Source organism: Triturus cristatus, chromosome 5_2, assembly GCF_964204655.1.
Source record: "Triturus cristatus chromosome 5_2, aTriCri1.1, whole genome shotgun sequence".
NCBI classification, from domain to species: domain Eukaryota; kingdom Metazoa; phylum Chordata; class Amphibia; order Caudata; family Salamandridae; genus Triturus; species Triturus cristatus.
The window spans coordinates 583,240,027-583,262,062 of record NC_140588.1 but is presented as its reverse complement, the minus strand read 5'-3'; positions in this window follow the sequence as shown (position 1 = coordinate 583,262,062).

The window sequence follows — 22,036 nt, the reverse complement described above, 5'->3', positions numbered from 1 at the left end:
TAATCTTTTAGGCATTGGAGTGCCCCACATATTTGGTGGTCTACCAAAGACCACTTCATAGGGAGATAAGCCTGTTCTAGAATGAGCTACCATTCGCATGAAAAAGAGGGCAACCGGCAGGGCTACCATCCAATCTACACCTTTGTCTGCGCAAATTTTAATATCCGATTATGTCTTTCTACAAGGCCTGCTGCTTCAGGATGTCGCACACAATGGAATTTCCAGGTATACCCTAACAGAAGGGACACCTGCTTCATTAGTACCAGGACATATTTGTAACCTCTACATCTGTTTATTTGGATATAATCCATTTGGAGCACTTCAAAAGGGTGGTCAGGTGGATGGAATCCACCTTGTTCCATCGGAATGCCTTTACCTGCATTGAATTGGCAACAGATCATACATGTTCTGACCTTTTGTTTCGCTGCTGCACGCAGGTGCTTGTTGAACCATATATTCTGTAAGCTATCTATCATTGCTTTCTCTCCTAAGTGTGCAGGACTATGTGCGGTATTTATGATTATTTGTACCATTGAATCAGAAAGAAACCCTGATCAGTCAGTACCCCTCCTTGTTCCGACCATTTCTTTAATTCGTCCATAGTAGCATGTGTCTGTATGTCTTGTACATCCTTGGAAGGATCCCTAACTGTCATGGCTTTGGACACTTATTGAACCTGTAACTTTGTCATGTCTAGTGGGGTCTGAGCTGTCTGTTTAGCTGTTCGGTCTGCCAGATCATTGCCTTGGGAAATGGTATCTGTGGCTCTAGTATGTGCTTTACATTTTAGGATAGCTATGGCTGTTGGTAAATGTATTGCTTCCAGTAGGGCTTGAATATGGGGGCCATGCTGTATCTTGGCCCCATGAGAGGTCAAGAAACCTCTTTCTCGCCAGAGAATCGGTGTAAATGTTTACTCTCAGGTGCTTAGCTCTTATGCACGCTTGTGTCAGGGCGATGAGCTCTGCTGCTTGTGCTGACAATATGTCTATTCTTTTAGTCTCTATTATTACAGTATCAGTAGTCACTGCATATGCTGCCACTAATTCTCCCGCCCCTGTCCTCATGCATGAGCCGTCAACTTATAGTGTTAGGTCGGGGTCTGGGAGTGCAACGTCTGTCAAGTCTTGTCTTGGTTTAGTCACGGTATGTATTACTTCAACACAGTCGTGTGGTGAAACGCTTTCTGTACTGGAGGGCAAAAGGGTAGCAGGATTCAGTATGTTGCATCGTCTGATCTCTATGTGTGGTTGAAATAACGTTGGCTCATAGCCTGTCAGTCTAGCTACAGTCAGGTGTTGTGTTTGTGTCCGGTTCAAGAGAACCTCTACTGCGTGTGGTACTTGTACTGTCAGAGGGTGGCCCAGCACTATCAAGTCACTTTGTCTTATGGCTAAGGCCGTTGCTGCAACTGATTTTAGGCACGCAGGCAAAGCCTGTGCTACTGGGTCTAATGTACTAGAAAAACAAGCACAGGGCTCGTGTTTTCCTGTATGATCTTGTGTTAGGACAGATAGTGCTGTTCCATCCCGCTCTGTCACAAAAAACATAAACGATTTGTTGTAATCAGGGTTTGCTAAAACTGGTGCTTGACATAAAGCTCTCTTTAATTCTTCAAATGCCACAGTGTGTTCTTGTGTCCAAGGGAGGACTTTAGTAGAAGCTGTATTAGGGGCTTGGACTAATTCCCCTGAAAGATCACAATAAAACATGAGAAAAAGGGGAAAACACCATACCTATTTCCTTGGCTTAATTTCTAAGGGGGCTAATTTCTAAGGGGCTTAATTTCTTAAGGGGCTAGCGGGAAGCGAACCTCCTCAGGGGCCAGCAGAAAGCCAATATTCTCCTCCTTCCCCCCCTTTTTGACAGGAGGAAATCTGAAACAGATTTCACTGCTGTCAAACACTATCAAACCCTGTGTCTTGTCAACACTATTAATCCCTGTGTGTAGCTACTGGGCGTAAGCAAAATTATAGGAGATACACAGCGTATTTGAAACGGCGAGAAATCCTTCAAATTAATGTACAAACCTCATTGTGTTAGCTCATAAGCTGGCCAAATGACATCTCATATGCAAATGTCCCTATTACATGAACCTACACCAACCTGAAGTCAATATTAATGCTAGGAGGCCCTAATAGGAATGCTAAATTACCTAAATATTCGGAAAACCAAGTTTAAGAACAGTTGTTAATGTTGATAATTAATAATTTATCTGCTAAAGAAATCAGTCATTTTGCAATAATTTCCACCTATACAATAAATAGCCTAATTTAAAAACAAGTCAACTTTTGGGGCCACTACGTACAAGAATGAGCTTACTAAAGCAAACTTTAAAAAGGAAATCCTGTCAGATATTTTCTCATTACCCTAAATACCGAGCCTCATTTGTCACTCTGTGGTGGCAGTCCTTATTTAAAACAGGCCTTCAAGAGTTAAGATGCGAGTGCACAGATCATAATTGTTCCTTAATGTCCAATCTGGAAACATATGACCGAGGCTGCCTGTCTATAAGAGAAAGGCAGTCATGTGAAAAATATTTTAGTCTTGCATAATTTTTCCTTTTATTTCATTCATCTCCAACACCAATTAGACATACACTGATAACGTGTTGTCTGCTATTTTGACAGCATGATAAAGGTAATATCACGTCTGTGAAATTTAGTAATTGTGAACAAGTTCCAGCCAAGCGCTGTGCAAAGATCGCCGTCGTCACGACTATCTCTGTACTTGCACAGGAGAACTTGGTATTAAACGCTAAACAGACTGGTCAATACAACACAAAAACAAAACATATATAAAATACATATGCCAAGCCATCAGTATACCAAGCACAGAAAGCATAGACAATTGCACTAACATATATAAATGAGCAGCGATGCGCAATTACAGTACCTACAGCTCAGAGGCGAACATTCTGGCCTGCTTAATTTGTCAGGCTTATAATCAATAATTCATTTACCTGCCCTATACACCCCCATTTAAAATCACCGTGTCAAGTCTGACACACAGAATCAGCAATAATAATCAAAAACGAAGAACACACGAACCTGTTTGTTTTCTTTTATAAAAATGAGCTATGCATCTTCGTCAACACAATGTACCCTAATGTCCCAGACGAAGACGCACCTCTCATCTCTCCTCACAGACTTTTAACCACTGGATCATTTATCCAATGCAACTGGTGGCAGCTTGTGGCCACAATTCAAAAATGTCTGAATTTGAAAATCGTTTTTATATAGGCACATAGCCCTTAAAATTCCAAGCAAGAGCAACATTTTACTTTCTGGCCAGATGCAATATAACAATTGTTAAAAAATAAAACAAATCTTCTCCATAGACATTTCCTCGGGGCACTTGTTTAGCACAGAATAGACCAAGGGAATCTTTCTCGACTTACATTTCTCAGCTGCCCTGTCTTATCAGAGAAGTTAAAAATAGCCCCTCAGCGCGGCCTGAGCCTGGGCTGCCAGCCAACTTTTTTTTGTTGTTCCGGCTGCAGTCATTACACAGATGCGATGTCAGAGAAGCTGTCTAAGCAGTGCCTCTGTTCTGCTCCTCTCACCGGCCCCCACCTACACTGGCTACAAGGTCAGAATCTGTCTCCGATTTCTGTATCACATACTGCTCTACACAGCCCCCCCCTTCTCCTCACTCTGAAGCTGTCAAAGACAAAAAGACTACTCAATTCCAGAAAAACTGCAATAATTCGCCCAATTGAAAAATTATTTTTATATACAATTTGCACTCAGGGGGTCATAATCTTACCGACTTGACCCAGCACATTGGCTCACTGGACCATCAAGAACACAAACCTGGATTCTGGAACAATTTTGTAAATTCGAAATACCCACAATTTTTCTCAAACTAAAACTTTTCACTAATTATTTTTCATTAACACTTTGTACATTAGGGGTGTCATCAAATCACAGGTGTTGCTCCTTCTCTAGCTACACCCCTCTCAATTTCCTATTGACAACGTAGTCAAATGTTGGACCATGTAAACACCAGCTATGCGCTGTTCATTTGGTGGGTGGCTCAAGAACCTTTGGGCTACTATATCATTATATGTATCGTGATACTTGCGGTGGCACTCTAACTGGTCTTTCTACTGGGGCCACTCTTGCTAGGTCCTCTGAAAGGACGGGATAAATACCAGCAACGTCAGTATTTCTTTCTCTGTCAGCCTGCGCTCATTTTACCTACTCCAATTACTCCTGTAACATCTGTTCCTTGGCTTTTCCAGACTCCAGTCTACTCCTCTCTGCTTCGTGAAACACTTACTCTGACCTACTATGTGACTCCTTGCGCCAAAAACTCAATGGCATCCTTCCAAGCTGGTCTACATTTTCTCTTCCATAAGAGTGTTTCGTTGTCCATCTACTTGTTCTGCTTTTACTCGTATACCTTCCTCAACTTACACGTATTCTCGGGCTTTGTCTGAATCCTCCCTACTTTTCTCTTCTTTTCTGAGCGTTTACTCTGTGCGTCTATGCAATTCTTTACGCCATAATTCAATGTCATATTTCAGTCACTGTCTGGCTGTCTTTTTCCATAACATTTCTTCTACTCTCATGATGCAATCTGCATCCCATGTCCCAACTGCGGGCCACCTCTGACTTTCTGGTAAATCCCTGGTGCAGTCCACCCATAAATCAAGAAATAACATAGCGTCTAAGCCGTGTTTATGATACATGAAGTACCCTCGAGTGTCCCTAGGAGGAATAGGAACAGCTTCTTCGAGTACCCCTTTTCTAGTTGTGATCTGTCTTAATTTTGAAAATAGCGGCATTTTTAGACCTTATTACTTGAACACACTTAATACAATGAACACAATAATGAACAGTCATTCACACCACAATATGCAGAACGTATTTAAAACATTTAACATCTAACATTTAACTGAGCAACAATGATGATGACGATCTAAGGAAAACTTAATCACTAAACATAATACTCGGCATTATCTGAGTATTCTGAATTTATTACTTGATATACTAGATATACTGCTAAACAGTACAGATACACTGCTGAAACAGTGCAGACCGGATTTGTGTACCCAAACCCGTCTTGACCGGCACAACCTATGTGCACGTCAGAACGCCTCCCCAGTAATGGTACTCACCGGGTAGCTCGGAAACGGAAGGCCTCGGAACTGAACTGAACTTGAACCGGACTGGACTCGACTCGAAAACTTCGGACACTCTGGACACTTGGTGGGCCTCTGTATACCTCGGACACAGCTCTCTCGCAGGAGGGCTCTGGGTAGGACAATCTGCGTTCCTCACCGCCTCGTATGGATGCCTGGTCGCAGTCTGTCCCCTTCGTTGGCCTGAGGGAGTTGGCGGGAAGACCCGCGACGTGCGCGCTTGAAGTCCATCACGGCTGTGGAAGGGGGCAAAACTGGACCTTCATCTCCGGCGTGTGGGGAAAGAGATTTCCCTATTCGGGCGCCATTATGTGGTAAATAAAATATTACGCTCTCAGACTTTTAAAATATAAATAAGATCATGCATAAAGCAAGAGGCTGAGTCTGTGGTATCAGGTTCATAAAGGGATTTATTCCAATAACTCGAGTCAAAGGGAGAATATTTCCATCACCAAAAAAAAGATCTGGAAGGGACTGAAAAGTATTCTCAAATATTCTCAAAACATTATTCACAGAGTACAGTATATATACATTTCTCAATTGTACGTAAGCAAAAGAGCAAGAGAGAATGAGATAAGAGCATGTGGGCGTGTAAGTAGGCGTGAAGGTGGGCGTCCATGTGGGCGTCCACTTGATGATAATGGGTAATTTGTCATGTGTGGGTGGATACCTGGAGAAATCCTGCAATGTCAGCAGAAATATTTGGCAGAGATGCGTGCGCAGTCGCATGACGTGTGATAGACGTGCAACTAGAGGGAGAAAGGGACTTGACATTTAGCTCTACATGTGGAGACAAAAGTCTGGGGTTATGTCAACCTAATCCCAAATCATATCTAATATCCTATGTTTAAAGAACTGTGTTATCCAAAAAGAAAGGTCTCTCGAACAAAATCTATTCTATACTGACTGTGAGTGCGTGTACAAGCGTCTAAGTGTCTACACTAAATGCGAGGGGGTAGGAATATTCCATGGTAACAGGGCTATGAATTACTTGCATGAGGACAGAGAAGCCAGGCCTTTTGCTCGGTAGCTGGAAGAATGTTTACTTAAACTACTAGACAGGAATGCATTGGATAGGGACGGAGGAGATAATCTTGAAGGTGAAATACAGTTCTTGGCAGGCAGTAAGCTGATGTCGGGCATCGTGAGCCGCGCAGAGGATGAGACAAAGTTCATGGTCACAGATGCAGGCTCGGACTGGAGCTTCAGAGACAGAAAGCAAGAAAAGCTTGATGACAGAATCAGGGCCTACTTGCCTGGACTGTAAAATGGCATAAGTGAACCATATAAAGGCGGTGGCCTTTCGTACTTAGGAATGGAATATCCGGCCCATTCATGGCGGATCAACAGAGGACATGTTAACGGTGGACGCACATGTATTTGCGTCTTCATAACTGGAACTGGAGGGAACATACATGTACTTGTAACATGCACATAGAACCGTTGGGGTCCAAGATAGGGGACATAACTGACCAGAAAAATCCATATTTCCACAGGTTTCAGAGTGGTTAGCGTCTTTAATATGGTATCTTCACTGTAGGTGTTGAAGTGGGACCAAGATGCATTGTTTTTGAATATGAATCTTGGGAGGTCATTATCTTGGGCACCAGCCAGGGACAGTGATGAGTTCTTTTTGATGTCTGAGAGGGATAGCAGATCCTTGAGTAGATCTGATATTATGGATTCTGTTTTAGATGCGAAGAAGGAGGCAAATTCATCACAATTGGGTAGAGTAAGTGGGATAGCGTTAGGGAGACTGGGTTGGCTCTTGGTTTGGGCTTTGATAAGATCAAATAGCTTTTTGGGGCGGTTCTTGGCTAGGTCTAGGCCTTCGTCTCTGCAGTGTTTTATTAATGAAGCAGACGCTCGCATCCAGGGTACAAAGAGCCCGCGCTGCTGCCCAGCTTACAAAGACCATCTCCCCAAGGCTACAGAAACAAAAATCCCCTCAGGGGAGCAGTTAACAGCCTCCTGGGTCACAAGGAGGCAGTTGTGAAGACCACAGGCCCCGCCGGAGGAGATCTAGCAGGGGACCCCGGCCTCGCAGGCTTTGGCGGGCCCTCAGGTCAGCCATTTACTGGATGCCTCTGTTGTTGCGCACGCCAACTACATGTATAGTCTGTGCAGCCCCCCACATATAAAACTCCCCCCGAGATCACGGAGAGGCAGAAGGACCCTACAGGAGGACATTTCACAGCCTTTTTAGGTCCTCTGGAGAAAGCACATACTGTCCACGGATCCCTGCTGGAGAAGAGGCCCTCAGAGAAGCTTCATCGACACAGATGGTACTGGGAAATTAGGGGCATTAACGCACTCAGTGGCACGAGCGTTCTCAACAGCAGAGGTGTATAGGAGCACTCCTGCCCTCAGCTTCAAGCCTGCCTCCCGCATCATCACATCGGATTGGTGAGCCCGCAGCTAGACCAAGGACCCAAGTAAGAGGTGGGAGCGGAGGCGGGACAGGGGCAAGATAAAGGGTGACATAGAGGTGTCGACGCAGAGCCCTGTTGTAATATGGAATAACCCCCCGCTCACGGCGACTGAAGAAGGGTGAGAGGGATGAGTCCATTGCGATAGAAGCACACGGCCAGGGGGGACAACATCGAAACAGCGACAGCTAATAGCACTTCACCGCTTTTGGCTCATCTGCCGGTCCGCGCGCTTCAGGGCTGCGCCCAAACAGAGAGGCACTACAGAATGGTGAAATGGCGGCCTCAAAAGGTAAGAATGATAGATCCGAGAAAGATCGGTTCCTTAAGCTGGCGGCACAGCAAGCAGGGGGCCCGCCAGCAGCGAAGCACTCAGACGAGGCTGAGGGCGGTCAGTCGATCTTTCATGGAGTCGCTGTTCTCTTCGCTCTATGAGGATTTGTCCACCATGAAACGTGAGCTATCAGCGGACATGAGGGAAATCCGACGTGATATGGACTCGCTGGGGGAACAGATCAACACCTTAGAGGAGCATGAAGCAGGTGGAGATGAAGAACTCGAACACCTCCCGCAGGAAGTCCTCAAACTGCAAGAACAGAACCTGGACCTTCAGACCCACATGGAGGACCTGGAGAACAGGTCCCGGCGGCATAATATTTGCATCTGTGGCATGAGCCAGTGTGAGGGGGAAGGCAACATCGAGGCACTAGTGGTAGGCCTCTTCCGCTCCATCCTGGGTGAATCCCCTGAGTTCACCATCAAATTAGACCGCACCCACAGAGTGGTCCCTAGGAGAGCAGCCCCGGCTCCTCTGGCGGATATCCAGACATGTGTGCACAATTTTTAGCTAAAGGAACGGATCCTCCGAGAGGCTCTGCGTCACACGGACTTCACTTACTCATGCTCAAAGCCTACGTTATTTCAAGACCTAGCAGACTCCAGCCTACTCGAATGCAAAACTTTCCGCCCGATCATGTCTTACCTCAGAGATGCTGGTATTAAATACTCTTTGAGACACCCTTTAGACTGATCTTCCATTTCAAAGGGGAACTAAGACAATTCTGATCCCTCTCCGTTGCTTATAAATTCCTGGACATTGAGAATCCTAGAGTAGACAAGCCGTTCCAGATCAATCATACTCGCAGACGCCGCAGTGGTCATGGGTGGACCACTATTAAGCCTCTTAGCCCCTCGACACACCCTGACCCGGACATCCGGCAGTCCTGGCGTCCCTCACAGGGGCATCGTCTGTGTAAGATGGACCCGTTCATGTGGAGCTCTGTCACTTGCCGTTATTATTCTTGCTTACTGCTGGTTACATCTCAGACATTTGTTTAGGCTTACCTGGGGGAAACGGGGAGCCGCAGGCCACAGGTACCCTTATTCACCTCTCTAGGGAGTAGTACACTCCGGAGATTGACTGTTTGCTACTTTTTATTATTAATGTTTTTGCTAAGTTGGGGTGTTTCTTTTGTATGTAATGGGTTTCCTCCCCTCTTCCTCGCGCATCTCTTGGCCTCTTTGCATGCCTGCAATCGTCACCTAATTAGGCCTGTGGCATTGCTTTCCTACATGGCCCCACTTAGGGGATGCGCGATCTGCCCCGCTGCAACTACTCCGCATTTTGTCCTCACCATCCTCCTGGATGAGAATTACAATTTTGACCCTCAATGTGAAAGAGCTTAACAACCCTATTAAACGCAGAGCCGTCCTGTCTTATTTGGAGAATTCTAAATCCCACATATGTTTGTTACAAGAGACTCCCCTATTGTGCAGCGACACACATAGACTACGCTCTGAGGCCTTCCCACAGCAATAGTTTTCTTCACTCCCCACTAAGAGAGCACAGGTCACCATCCTTATATTCCACACTTTCCCTGGGGTGGTGGGGGCAAAGGCACTAGAGATTAGGGGGAGGCTCTTGGTGCTTTCTTTCACTCTAGGGCCACAGACACTCACGCTAGCCACTATCTACATTCCCAATGAGGGTCAGGAGGCGTTTCTAGGTAAAGCAGTGGCGGACTTGACGTCCTCTCCGGACAGGCAAAAACTCATGGAGGGCTTCCTGAATATTGTGTTTGGCGACCAACTAGATCGCTCGGCTCAGAGTCAGGGACAGACTGGTGATCTTTCTGACAGTGCTAGGCAGTGGTTTCATGACTTGGGGTTAACTGATTTGTGGCGCCATCTCCACCCCCATTCAACAGACTGCACTTTCTATTCTCACTTCCGCGAAACCTATGCCCACTTAGATTATTTCATGGGGTCTCAATCCCTCCTTCCTTTCCTACAGGACTCGGTTATTGAGCCACAGGCACTATTTGATCATGCAGCACTGACCACAAAACTACTATTTCCCTCACTTCCTGCCCATCATATTCTTGGAGGCTTAGAGACACACTCCTTCACTGACCTGAAGATATTGCTCGCCTCACTAAGATGCTAGAGGACTATCTAATTGAGAATGACACCCAAGAAACCTTAAAAGTATCCCTGTGGGAAACACTTAAATTAGTGGCCAGGGACAACTTAATAGCAACATCCGCTGCAGACAATAGGATACACAGGGAGAAGAGGGAGGAGCTTTCCAAGCAGGTCTCAGAACTAGAAGGGATCCACAAGACAACAGGTGCCCCTAGGGTATGAAGGCAATTAAAGACAGCCCAAGCTCAATTAGCCAGCCTAGGCCTGGACCGAGCTGAATATACGGCGCTCCGTCTGAAACATATGTTTTACACAGGAGGAGACAGGTACGGCCGCTTGCTAGCACACCAGCTGCGTGCGCAGCGCCAGGCAGCGGCGGTCCCAATAATTCTCGACGCTGGGGATTTCGAACTTTCTCGTCAGGCGGATATCTCTTGCACCTTCAGTGATTTCTATGCAGACCTCTATTCGGCGCAGCAAATACCAGAACAGAACTCCTCTGCGTACTTCCAGGGCATAACACATTACTGTTTGACACTAGATCAGGCCACCTCTTTGGATTGCCCGATTCGGGTCGAAGAGGTAATTTCAGCTATCACCAGGCTTAAACTCCTTAAGTCCCCTGGCCCAGATCGGTTTACGGACCGTTTTTATAAAACTTTCTACTCGACTTTGGCCCCCATACTGACACGGCTCTTCAATGCGATTGGAGACACCTCAGACATGCCTCCTACGATGCTCATGGCATCGGTGGTAGTCCTGCCTAAGCCCGGTAAATATGTCAGGCATTGTGCCTCATATAGGCCTATCTACCTGTTGAATATCGATCTCAAGATCTTTACCGGGATACTGGAGGCCAGGTTGGGCCCGCTAATGCCTGGACTGATAGAGCCAGCTCAGGCCGGATTTGTGGCAAAGAGACAGTGCAGTGATAACACCAGGAGGCTGTGCCACTTCCTGGACAAGGCACATCGCCAATCAGTGGAACGAGTTGTGCTATCTGTCAACACCAAAAAGGCGTTCAACAGGGTACACTGGCCCTTTTTAGAGACCATTCTGGACAAGTTCGGGGTAGGGAGCCGATTTAGCAGGTGGGTGCTCAGCGTATATGGCTACCCCTAGGCCACTGTTCGAGTGAACAGCTTTACGTCTATCCCCTTCCTGATCACCAGAGGCACGCAAAAGGGTCGCCCGCTCTTCCCACTCCTGTTTGCCCTCTAAATGGAGCCACTGGGCCAAAGGGTCCGGGAGAATCAGCGGATCAGTGGGTTTCTTTATGGAGGGGAGCGGCACACCATTAGCCTGTATGCGGATGATATCATCGCCACGCTGGAGACCCCCGAGTTGTCTGTCCCAGCTTTTCTCACCGAGCTGGAGGAGTTATCCGCTGCTTCTGGCTTTTGAGTAAAGGTGGCCAAGTCACAGGCCCTGGGTTTCTCTTTGCAGCCATCAACTATAGCCGTCCTACTCCAGGCATGCCCTATCAGCTGGGACCAAAAACTATCCCCTACCTAGGTATAACGCTAGCAGTTTCAATCGCAGAGACAGTCTCCCTAAAATACACACGTTTATTAGCACAGATATGGAGGGACCTACTGCGATGGCGTCTGTTTGGCCTCTTGTGGCTGGGCCGAGTGACAGCCCTTAAAATGAATATGCTTCCTAAAATTCTATACCTCTTTCAGACCCTACTTGTAGAGCTGCCTCTGGGCATTCTGAAGCAGCTCCAGGCAGGAATTCTCTTACTTTGACTGTGCGGACAAGAAACCGCAGAGGAGCAGGGACATGAGCTTTAGATCTTCAGGAGAGGGGGGTTTGTTAATACCTAACTTAGACTACTACTACAAGGCTACACATATTCACTGCTTATTGGAGTCGGCTCAACCGGAGTCCGAGAAGCTCTGGCTTTTTATGGAGCGAGCACTAGCCGGTCAGCCTCTGTGGAAAATTCCCTTTCTCTATTCAGCCTGAGGCTGAGCTGGGGCGGACACTGACCCAGAAAGAATGGATTGATATTCATTACAGGGCCCGACACTCAACGCACAATATCTTCAGTGTAGAGTCTTCTACTAAGATAGTGACGTACTGGTACCTCACCCCCCCTCAGGCTGCATAACAGTGATCCCAGTCATTTCCCAAGCTGTTGGAGGGGAGGTGGAGCCTGTAGGTACCCTGTTGCACTTACTATGGAAATGCCCCATCCTTAAGGCCTACTGGACACAGGTTTTGGATGAGACAGACCAACACTTTGATACTGCTAGCTTATGTTTCCCGGAACATATCATTTTAAACGTCTCTGATAGACTTAACTTTCGCCTCAAATCACGCAAAGGGAGGCAAATGGGCATAGCCCTAGGGGCGGCACTACAAAATATATTGTCATCCTGGGGCTCAGCTAGGGCACCTTCGATACAGGGGTAGCTACATAGTTTATGGTATGTGCTGGGTATGGAGCGTATCTCTTCTTCTCTCCAGAGAGAAGGGGTCTCTTTTGCAGAATTGTGGTGCCCCTTTATCGCCCTGCTATGCTCTGAATTTCACGAGCATACCTGCCCTAGGTATATGCGTCTGCTGCGCCTCTCTGCAGTATCACAAGATTCATGGGCCACACCTCAGGACCACTGATTTGCTTTTTGTCATGCTTAGCCACCTCTCTGGTGGTAATAAGGGCCGAGGGAAGGGAGGGGGAGGGGGGAAAGGGGAGGGGGTTTGGGATATTTTTTATTGACTGTTTTTGATGCATCGTGTAGCGTTACGGCTGCTTATGGCCCTCGATTTGGGCAGAATTGCTTGATGCATCTTGTTCTGTCTTTCCAACCAATAAAAAGATTTAAACCTAAATATCATGGGTTATGGAGATATATATTTTTTCTGCCGTAGCACGTGTTGAAAATGACCAGATGTGAATAGCGTAGTGTGTTATTAATCACTGTTGTTAAATGAGGGGTGGAGCCATGGTTGATGAGAGTTGAGGGCCATGATGCCCCTCGCCTTCCTCAACAATAGTAATAACTAACCTTTTCACATAAGGGGATCTGCATGTAGGGTCTGTACTATGTTGGTATTTTCATGTGCAGTATTTCTAAACAATGGTGTTTGACAGTATGCAGGCTCATGGAGGTAAATGTGTGTAGTGTGATAGTCACAACAACTAGGCCTTCCGAGTATGACCCAGTTGTTTTATTCTGTCAAGCAATACTAGAATGGATACTTTTTATAGAATGATCATAAAATTACAAAGAGAAGACACAGTCTTAATTGCCCTGCATAAGTATCATTGTGGGACAAAACACGTTGGCTGACTGATAGGGAATTTGTGTTCAAATCTACATTTATTCAATGGAAAACGGAATAAGGATTTCTTCTTTTGAATAAAGAGTCCACTAGTATGGAATACTTTCTAACAAGGACTTTTTATCACATACTTTTATTTAAACAGGATGAGTGCTGCCAAAGATTTGCAAAATATTATTATAAAAATGTGTACTTTTTAAAAACTGCCCAGAAACGAGGCACATGTCAAACCCATGAGTGAGGTTTCGATAATGAGCCTGCCAGGTGCACATTTTGGATCTCTTGTTGCAAACCAGCTGCTACTGCTCCTTATGGTGATGGCTTACTGGCAGTTTAGTTATTTATTTATAAAGTTTTATATAGCGCGAACGTGACCCACGAGGATATCAGAGCACTTTACACTATACAGTTATTAAACATTAGAAGGTTGAGGTAGTATAGAAACATTTAGTATTCGCCATTCTCTACAAAAGAGGTAAATAGTAGTGTACGGATAACATAGGTGACTAGTAGTCAACAAAGAATGATCCCCGAGGGAATCAGAACGCTTTCCAATACACAGTATATACACAGTTATTAAACATTTGGTGGTTGAGGTAGAAAACATACATTCGGTATTCACCTTCCATACAAAAGAGGCAGGCAGTGATATGTGGATTGCTTAGGTGACCAGAGGTCAGCATAGAAATAAAGTCTTAGGATTTGAATTTGCTCATTAGCAGCATTTTTACCTCTTTTTTGAAGGAGGTAAAGGAGGAGATTCCACATACCACTGGAGGTAGGGAGTTCCAAATCTTCGGTGCAATCCCTGAGAATGCTCTGCAACCAATTTTCTTTTTATGGAAGGATTGTGGTTTCAGTAGAAGTGAACTCGCACGTCACAATTGTCTGCATCCTCCCGATCACTCTAGCTTTAGAGCTAAGTAACTGGGGGTATTGTTATGCAGTGCTTTATGGGTCATGCAGGCGATCTTTAGGTGTATTCTTGCCTCAAAGGGCAGCCAGTTCAAAGCTTTCAAGGTTGGAGAAATGTGGGTATTTCTTTTAGTTCCTCATACCACTCTGGCCGCAGCGTTAAGCGTTGCCCTCGGCGGGGCCAGCTTGTATTCGGGGAGACCTAGTGGTGCTTCCATAGTCTAATCTTGGTAGCACTAGGACTTGTACAGCCATTTTTAAGTCGGTCTGAGGGAGGAAGGCTTTGAGTTTCCTTAGTATAATCATCTGGTGATTAGCTCCCTTGTGGCATTAGTGATTTGCGTCTGCATTTTCAGGTGTTTGTCTGTGGTGACTCCCAAGTTTTCACGGAGTCAATGATATGGGGAGCACAGTCAAAGGAGGTTAGGTGTTTCAACCGTAAGTCTTTCTTGGGTGTGTGATTGGGTGGGGAGATGAGAAGGAACTCTTGTTTTCTTGGTGTTAAGCATGAGGTGGTAGCCAGTGAGCCAACTTTGTGTATTCTGTAGAATAGCACTAAGGGAGATGAAGTCTTCTGGTGTGGAGATTTTCATATACAGTTGGGTGTTGTCCGCATACAGGTGATATAGAATGTTCACTGAGTTCAATGTGTTTGCCAGGGGCTCCATTAGTAGATTAAAAAGAATGGGTGAAAGTGCTGAGCCCTGTGGAATGCCTACGGTGACCATGGAGGGTTGAGAGAGTGAATGTTTCATCTTGATTCTTTGTGTTCTGTTATGTAGGAAGGAGGTGAACCATTGAAACACTGGGCCCGTAAGGCCCATCCTTCGTTCCAGTAAGAACAAAAGGTTGTCATGCTTAAGTATCAATAGGCATGATTTGTTGTGGTTTAGCATTTTTAATATTTCATCCATTATGTGGGTGAGTGCAGATTCTGTGCTGTGACCATGACAGAAGCTGGATTGGTGATTGTCTAGGAGGTTGCAGTTCTCGATGTGGTTACACCTTCAGACGCCGCCATCAGCACAGGCGTGCGCGCTAAACCACGCCCACCTGATAGGCCACGCCCACTTGCCCGCCTATTTAAACGCTGAACACCAGCGTCCAGCATTGATTCCTGACCCAGACCTGAGGCGGAAGCCGGGTGCTGGAGGTACTATTTACTTGTACATTTGCCCTATTTTTAAACTCATTGTGTGGTGTCACTGACCTAATTGTTGTTTTTAAACCAAAGACTGCAAACTGCACGCAGCCGATTTGAACGCTGTCGCGCACTTAATTCACCTTCAGACGCCGCCATCAGCACAGGCGTGCGCGCTAAACCACGCCCACCTGATAGGCCACGCCCACTTGCCCGCCTATTTAAACGCTGAACACCAGCGTCCAGCATTGATTCCTGACCCAGACCTGAGGCGGAAGCCGGGTGCTGGAGGTACTATTTACTTGTACATTTGCCCTATTTTTAAACTCATTGTGTGGTGTCACTGACCTAATTGTTGTTTTTAAACCAAAGACTGCAAACTGCACGCAGCCGATTTGAACGCTGTCGCGCACTTAATTCACCTTCAGACGCCGCCATCAGCACAGGCGTGCGCGCTAAACCACGCCCACCTGATAGGCCACGCCCACTTGCCCGCCTATTTAAACGCTGAACACCAGCGTCCAGCATTGATTCCTGACCCAGACCTGAGGCGGAAGCCGGGTGCTGGAGGTACTATTTACTTGTACATTTGCCCTATTTTTAAACTCATTGTGTGGTGTCACTGACCTAATTGTTGTTTTTAAACCAAAGACTGCAAACTGCACGCAGCCGATTTGAACGCTGTCGCGCACTTAATTCACCTTCAGACGCCGCCATCAGCACAGGCGTGCGCGCTAAACCACACCCACCTGATAGGCCACGCCCTCTCCTTCTCCCCTATATAATGTGTATGTTTAGGAAGCGCAGCGGACGAGCGCAGCGGGAGCGCCGTTTGCGCGCCGAAGGTGCGCCTAAGGCAAGCCCGTCTGCGCCCGTCCGCGCCAAGACCGCGACAGGCGCAGGAAACTCTGTCCACTCTTCCTCCCACATTCGTTACCAGTCCAGTGACCTCCATCATCTACAGGGCTCCAAGCACTGCCCCTGCATACTAGACCCAGCCACTATAACCGGCTCAGTTAGCTGCAAGCTCTGCCGTTGGACCTCTACTAACTCAGGCCTCACTCCAGCCGCTCCATCACCCACCAACGCTTCCCAGCCTCTATTCAAAGGAGGACTAATTAACGCACGATCCATGTGCAAGCACAATCAAGATATACACGATCTCATCATTGACTCCGATCTTGATTGCTTAATGGTAACCGAAACATGGTTAACGGAAGAGAGCAACCCCGATATTGCTATCGCCCTACCCCAAGGCTACTCGTTTTTCAGACAAGACAGAGCTAAGGGGAGAGGTGGTGGGGTCGCCATTATACTTAGAAACAACTTTTCCTGTCATACTTTCAATCTAGAACCATTGAAAAAAACAGAAGGTTTAGGTTTTTCAATTAAATTAAATGAACACACCTCCTTCTCAGGCGGCCTTATCTATCGCCCACCCGGAAACGCTACTGAGTTTCTTGACTCATTATGTGACTCCTTGGGACACTTCTCCCTAAGATACTCACATTTTACCCTACTTGGCGACTTCAATTTACATCTTGAATCTAAAACCGACGCCCAATCCGTCAATTTTTCCCAAACCCTGGATATGTTTAACATCCAGCAGCTCGTCACTCTTCCTACGCACTCTCTTGGTCATACCCTTGATGGTGTGTGCACCAACCTCTCTTCTTTAACCACCCTTCCCCCTCTGCCACAGATCTGGTCTGATCACTCTTTGATCCCATTTCACATTAAGACTGTGAATCCGCCCCCCTGCAATAAAGCCAACCCCCTCCTTACCAACTCCATCAACTGGAAAAAGGTCCAAGAAAACATTAGTCTCAAACCCCTAATGCCTTCTCAATCCCCCACTTTATCGGGGAACGTCGAAATCGACGCCGACCTTTTCCACAACTGGATCTCACTGGAAATTAAGTCCAGAATCCCCCCCAAGCGTCCCGGTTCCTCCCAACAAAAAACCAAAACCAAGGCCCCTTGGTTTACACCTCACCTAGCTAACGCTCATTTGCTATGCAGGAAGGCGGAACGTAAATGGCGCAAGACGTACGATGAGGTCAATCGCCTTGCATATACTCTAATAAGGAAAACGTATCTCTCAAAAATTAAATCAGCCAAAAAAACCTTTTACGTTAACGCCATCAAAGATGCCAGCCAAAAACAAAAGACGCTGTTTAAAATAGTAAAATCATTTACTCAACCCAAAGCACTCCTACCGGAAATTTCCCCATCTCAAGATCTCTGTGACCAAATCTCTGACTACTTTGAAGATAAAATTGTCTCCATCCAAAACAACTTTCCCACCCCGGATACCCCCCTTGTTCCCCCTCCCGGACTCTAGTGTCGGCACTCTCAGTAGCTTCTCACCGGCCACATTAGCGCAAACCAGAGAAATCATCCTGGCCTGCAAATCTGGCTCACCATCTGATCCCTGTCCCCCAAAAATTCTGCACCAACTAATCGAGGTGTTGAATCCTACGATCAACAAAATAGTTAATTCCTCACTCCTCACAGGGTCTGTCCCCAGCCGTTGGAAGAAGGGAATTGTCAAACCCCTTATGAAAAAGGCCAATAAATCCCCGACAGATCTGACCAACCTCCGCCCGATTTCACTACTCCCTGCCTTGGGAAAAATAACGGAGCAACTAGTCTACAGAGAGTTAAAACGCCACTTGGAAGAAAACAACATTCTCCACCCCAAACAATCAGGTTTCCGTCCAAAACACTCGACTGAAACCGCACTGATAGAGCTATCAGACACCATCAAATTGTTACAAGATCAGACGAAAAATTCAATTCTTATCCTCCTTGACTTAACGGCGGCGTTTGACACCATTTCCCACTCCATCCTTATCAGTAGATTGATGGATATTGGCTTCACCGACACTGTTTTAGCCTGGATTAAGTCTTTTCTCACTGATCACTCACAAACTGTCACCCTAGGCCCCTTCCACTCGAAAGAGAAGATGGTCTCGTCTGGTGTACCACAGGGGTCCATCCTGAGCCCCCTCCTTTTCAATATTTATCTCATCCCACTCCTATCCCTGATCGATTCCTTCGGTATACCAGTCACCTCGTACGCCGATGACACACAACTCATCGTGCCTCTAGAGGACAATTCCACTGATGCCGAGCTCAACCTTAAACTCTGTCTAACTGAAGTCTTCCGCTGGATGGATCGCAACCATTTAAAATACAATTCCAGCAAAACTGAGATCCTTCCAATTGGAAAAAACGCGTCCTTCTGCCCAGCCCTCTGGTGGCCAGATGATTCAGCTGCTCCCCCCCAGACTGTTACATCCGCCAGAAATCTTGGCATTATCTTTGACTCTGACCTCTCCTTTGACATACATGCTAGAACGGTAGCTGGCAAATGCTTTGGAACAATCAAATCACTCAGAAAATTCTTCAACTTCCTTCCTACCGATGCCAGGAAAACTGTGACAGTAGCGCTTATAATTTCCCGCCTAGACTATTGCAACGGCCTTCTTGCAGGGGCAAAAAAGAACACGCTATCAAAACTTCAAAGTGTGTTTCACTCCGCCGCACGATTGGTACTCAGGCTACCTCGCAGATCCTCTATCTCTGCTGCCCTCCGTTCGCTACACTGGCTACCTCTCCATAAGAGAATTCTCTTCAAAATACTGATCATTGCCTTCCGTGCCTTCAACAAAACCGGCCCTAAGTACCTCTCCAGACGCTTTCCCCACTACACCCCCAGCCGTTCCCTCCGCTCGTCTCTTGACAATCTCATCCTCCCTGCCAAATATAACCTAAAGACTAAGGGCGGCAAAACCCTAAGCTCTCTGGCCACTAAAGCATGGAACAGCTTGCCCAAAACTCTCCGACATCAGACGCTTGAAAAATCCTTCAGAAAGCTCTTAAAGACCTGGATCTTCAACCTCTCCGATGATTACGCCAAAGCGGCCATCTAAACCCCCCTTCAACCTCAGGATGGATTAGTCAGGATCTTCAGTGCCAAGATGCTCCCTCCGAAGCGAACGTCGCGCTCTACAAATAACCCCTCAAATATCAAAATATCAAATTGTATTTGTACACATTTTTCCAGCAATTTTGCCAAAGTAGGGATGTTGGCTATAGGGTGGTAGTTGTTGAGATCTGATGGGAGTGAGTCGGATTTCTTAAGTATAGGTGTGACTTGCCCTACTTTAAGACAGTCCGGTATGGAGCCTTGTCTCAGAGAAGCATTTACAATCTTTGCCCATAGGGGTAGAATAGATGTTTTTATCATTTTGAATAAAGAAGGAGGTAGGGGGTCAGAGAAGTGATTGGAGGGGTTGATTGCTAGAAGAGTGTTATAGATTTCTTGTTCAGGGATGAGCAAGAAGGTGTACCAAGAGGTATTGTTTTTTGTGGTTTCCATCAGAATGCACTGAAGAGATAATACCTAAGGCAATGTGCTGGAAACTATAAAAATGAAAGCAAAATGTCAAACAGGTATTTCAGCATGCAACCAATTTTAATGTGAAAGTAGAGAACCAATAGGAATTAAATACAGTTCTGTAGGAAAGCTGTGGTAATAAGGTAATAAGTAAAATACCCAGAAAGTGAGAAAAAAATAATAAAAAACCCCAAGGAAAAAAATCACACAGAAAATACAAATATACTTTCAGTCACATTACAGTATAAACATTAAAATAGTACATACAACTTGAAAGACACAGGTGTAGCAGCTTTAAAATAACAATAATACGATAGTTTTGATAGTACTTACAAAACAAGAGCTACATGAAAAACAAAAGAAGCGTGCCTTGTCAGGACTTTATCTCCATTAGATTGTGTTGCCTAGTATATTTTGGAGCAAAAGAGTAAGTATTAGGGGTGGGCGGAATTTGCGAAATCGCGTTACGCAAATCTCCGCGAAACGGTAAAAAATCTCCGCGAACACGCAGAAATTCCGCGAACACGCGGAATTGCTTGTTCGCGATACTTTTTTCCTGTTCGCGATCGCTGTTTGCGTGCTCGGGGTGAAATATCTCGCGAACACGCATATTGAGAACGCGAACAAGCAAAAAATTTCGCGAAGTCGCGGAACGCAGATTTTTGGGCAATTTCGCGTTCTCCGCGGAACGCGAAATTACCCAAATTCCGCAAATTCCGCGAACGGAACGGAATTTACCGCCCAGGCCTAGTAAGTATTCCCCAAAGTCCAAAGCAGAGAGGAGCGAAATGGATTCTGAGAAGGAGTCAAAAGTAGGGGGGTAGGTCCATTAGCTAATCCAATGCACAAATGTAAGGGTTATACGGGTGGATGTAAAAGAAGAAAAATGTGTGTTTTTTTATTTACATGTTGTGAAAAATAACAAAATAGAAATAGTAACTGAATTTAATAGTCTAAATGTGTTTGTTAATCAAACATTTTGACTCATGCATGGGTTGTGATTTTTAGACAAAAATTATTAATATTGCCATTGTGGAAACACGCTATGTTCTGTAATTTTGTAAATGCTGTTAAGTATACAATTATTCAAATATGGGGAAATGCAGCATGCCCAAGGCTGCATGTCCTGTTTTAACCCCTTCAGTGCCCGCCCCTTTCCCCGCCCAGTGCCGGCCGTTGCATTAGCGGGCGGGGTCTATGACGAGCTGGACTCGTCATGGGCACAGCGCCACCGCGGCCCATGACGAGTCCAGCTCGTCATGGGCACTGAAGGGGTTAAGATAGCCATCACTGATTGCCTGTACAACACATGTATATTGAGAAAGATTGCTGCATTCACAATGAATGTGACTAACAAGTGGACCACACCTCCAAGAGCAGGCATAACATGTTTAAAATACATATTGCAAGGATGCAAAAGTTAGACAGGAGGGCAGAGAGTAACAAAGAAAATAGAACAAATGAAGAAAAAAAAAAGAAAGTAAAATAAATGGTACATTAACAACAGCAAATGAGTTGCAATACACAACTAATTAGTAATCCATGAGCTGCAATTCATAGCCCAAGAGAAAGGGTTTATACTAAACCTCAAACTACATACTAACTAGCGGCGGCTCCTCTGCTAAGGCAGAGAAGCAGCGCCCCACTGCGCTTTGAGCAGTGGAAATAGGAAAAATAAAAGTATACTAACACAATGTTATTATCATTTTATTGTTCTAAGGCAGGGCAGGCGAGGTGGGCAGGGCTGGGCTGGCTTGTCATCGCAACCAGTACGGCTAGGAGTGGTTGGGGTACTTAAGCGCGCATGACAATGTGGCTGGCCATCTTGGGTCAGCCAAATAGTCATGCACACTCAGCATGTTCTCCACCAGGCTGTAATGCACAGCCAGAGTGGAGAACATGCACAGGCTCCCACTCTCTGTCTGAGCGACGAACCACGATGCTCAGACCAATCACAATGCTGCTGTCATGCTGATGACAGCAGCATCATGATTAGCTTAGGGAAGCCATGGTGATTCCTGCTTCCAGTCTGGGAGGAACAGAAGAGGTTGGGGGATAGGCGGCGGCCGGCAGCCAGGTATGTGACATTTTATATTTCTTTCTCCACCACACTCTGCCCCTGCCCACCCGATCTACACTCTGACAGCCGCCACTAATACTAACACATGCTATCTAATCAAAGGTAATTGCATATTTATTGTAGCTTAAACATCAGCAAGTGTTCTATTTCTAGTTCCTTCGACCTGGTCAGCTGGAAGGATCTGTTTAAGGTGATGGAA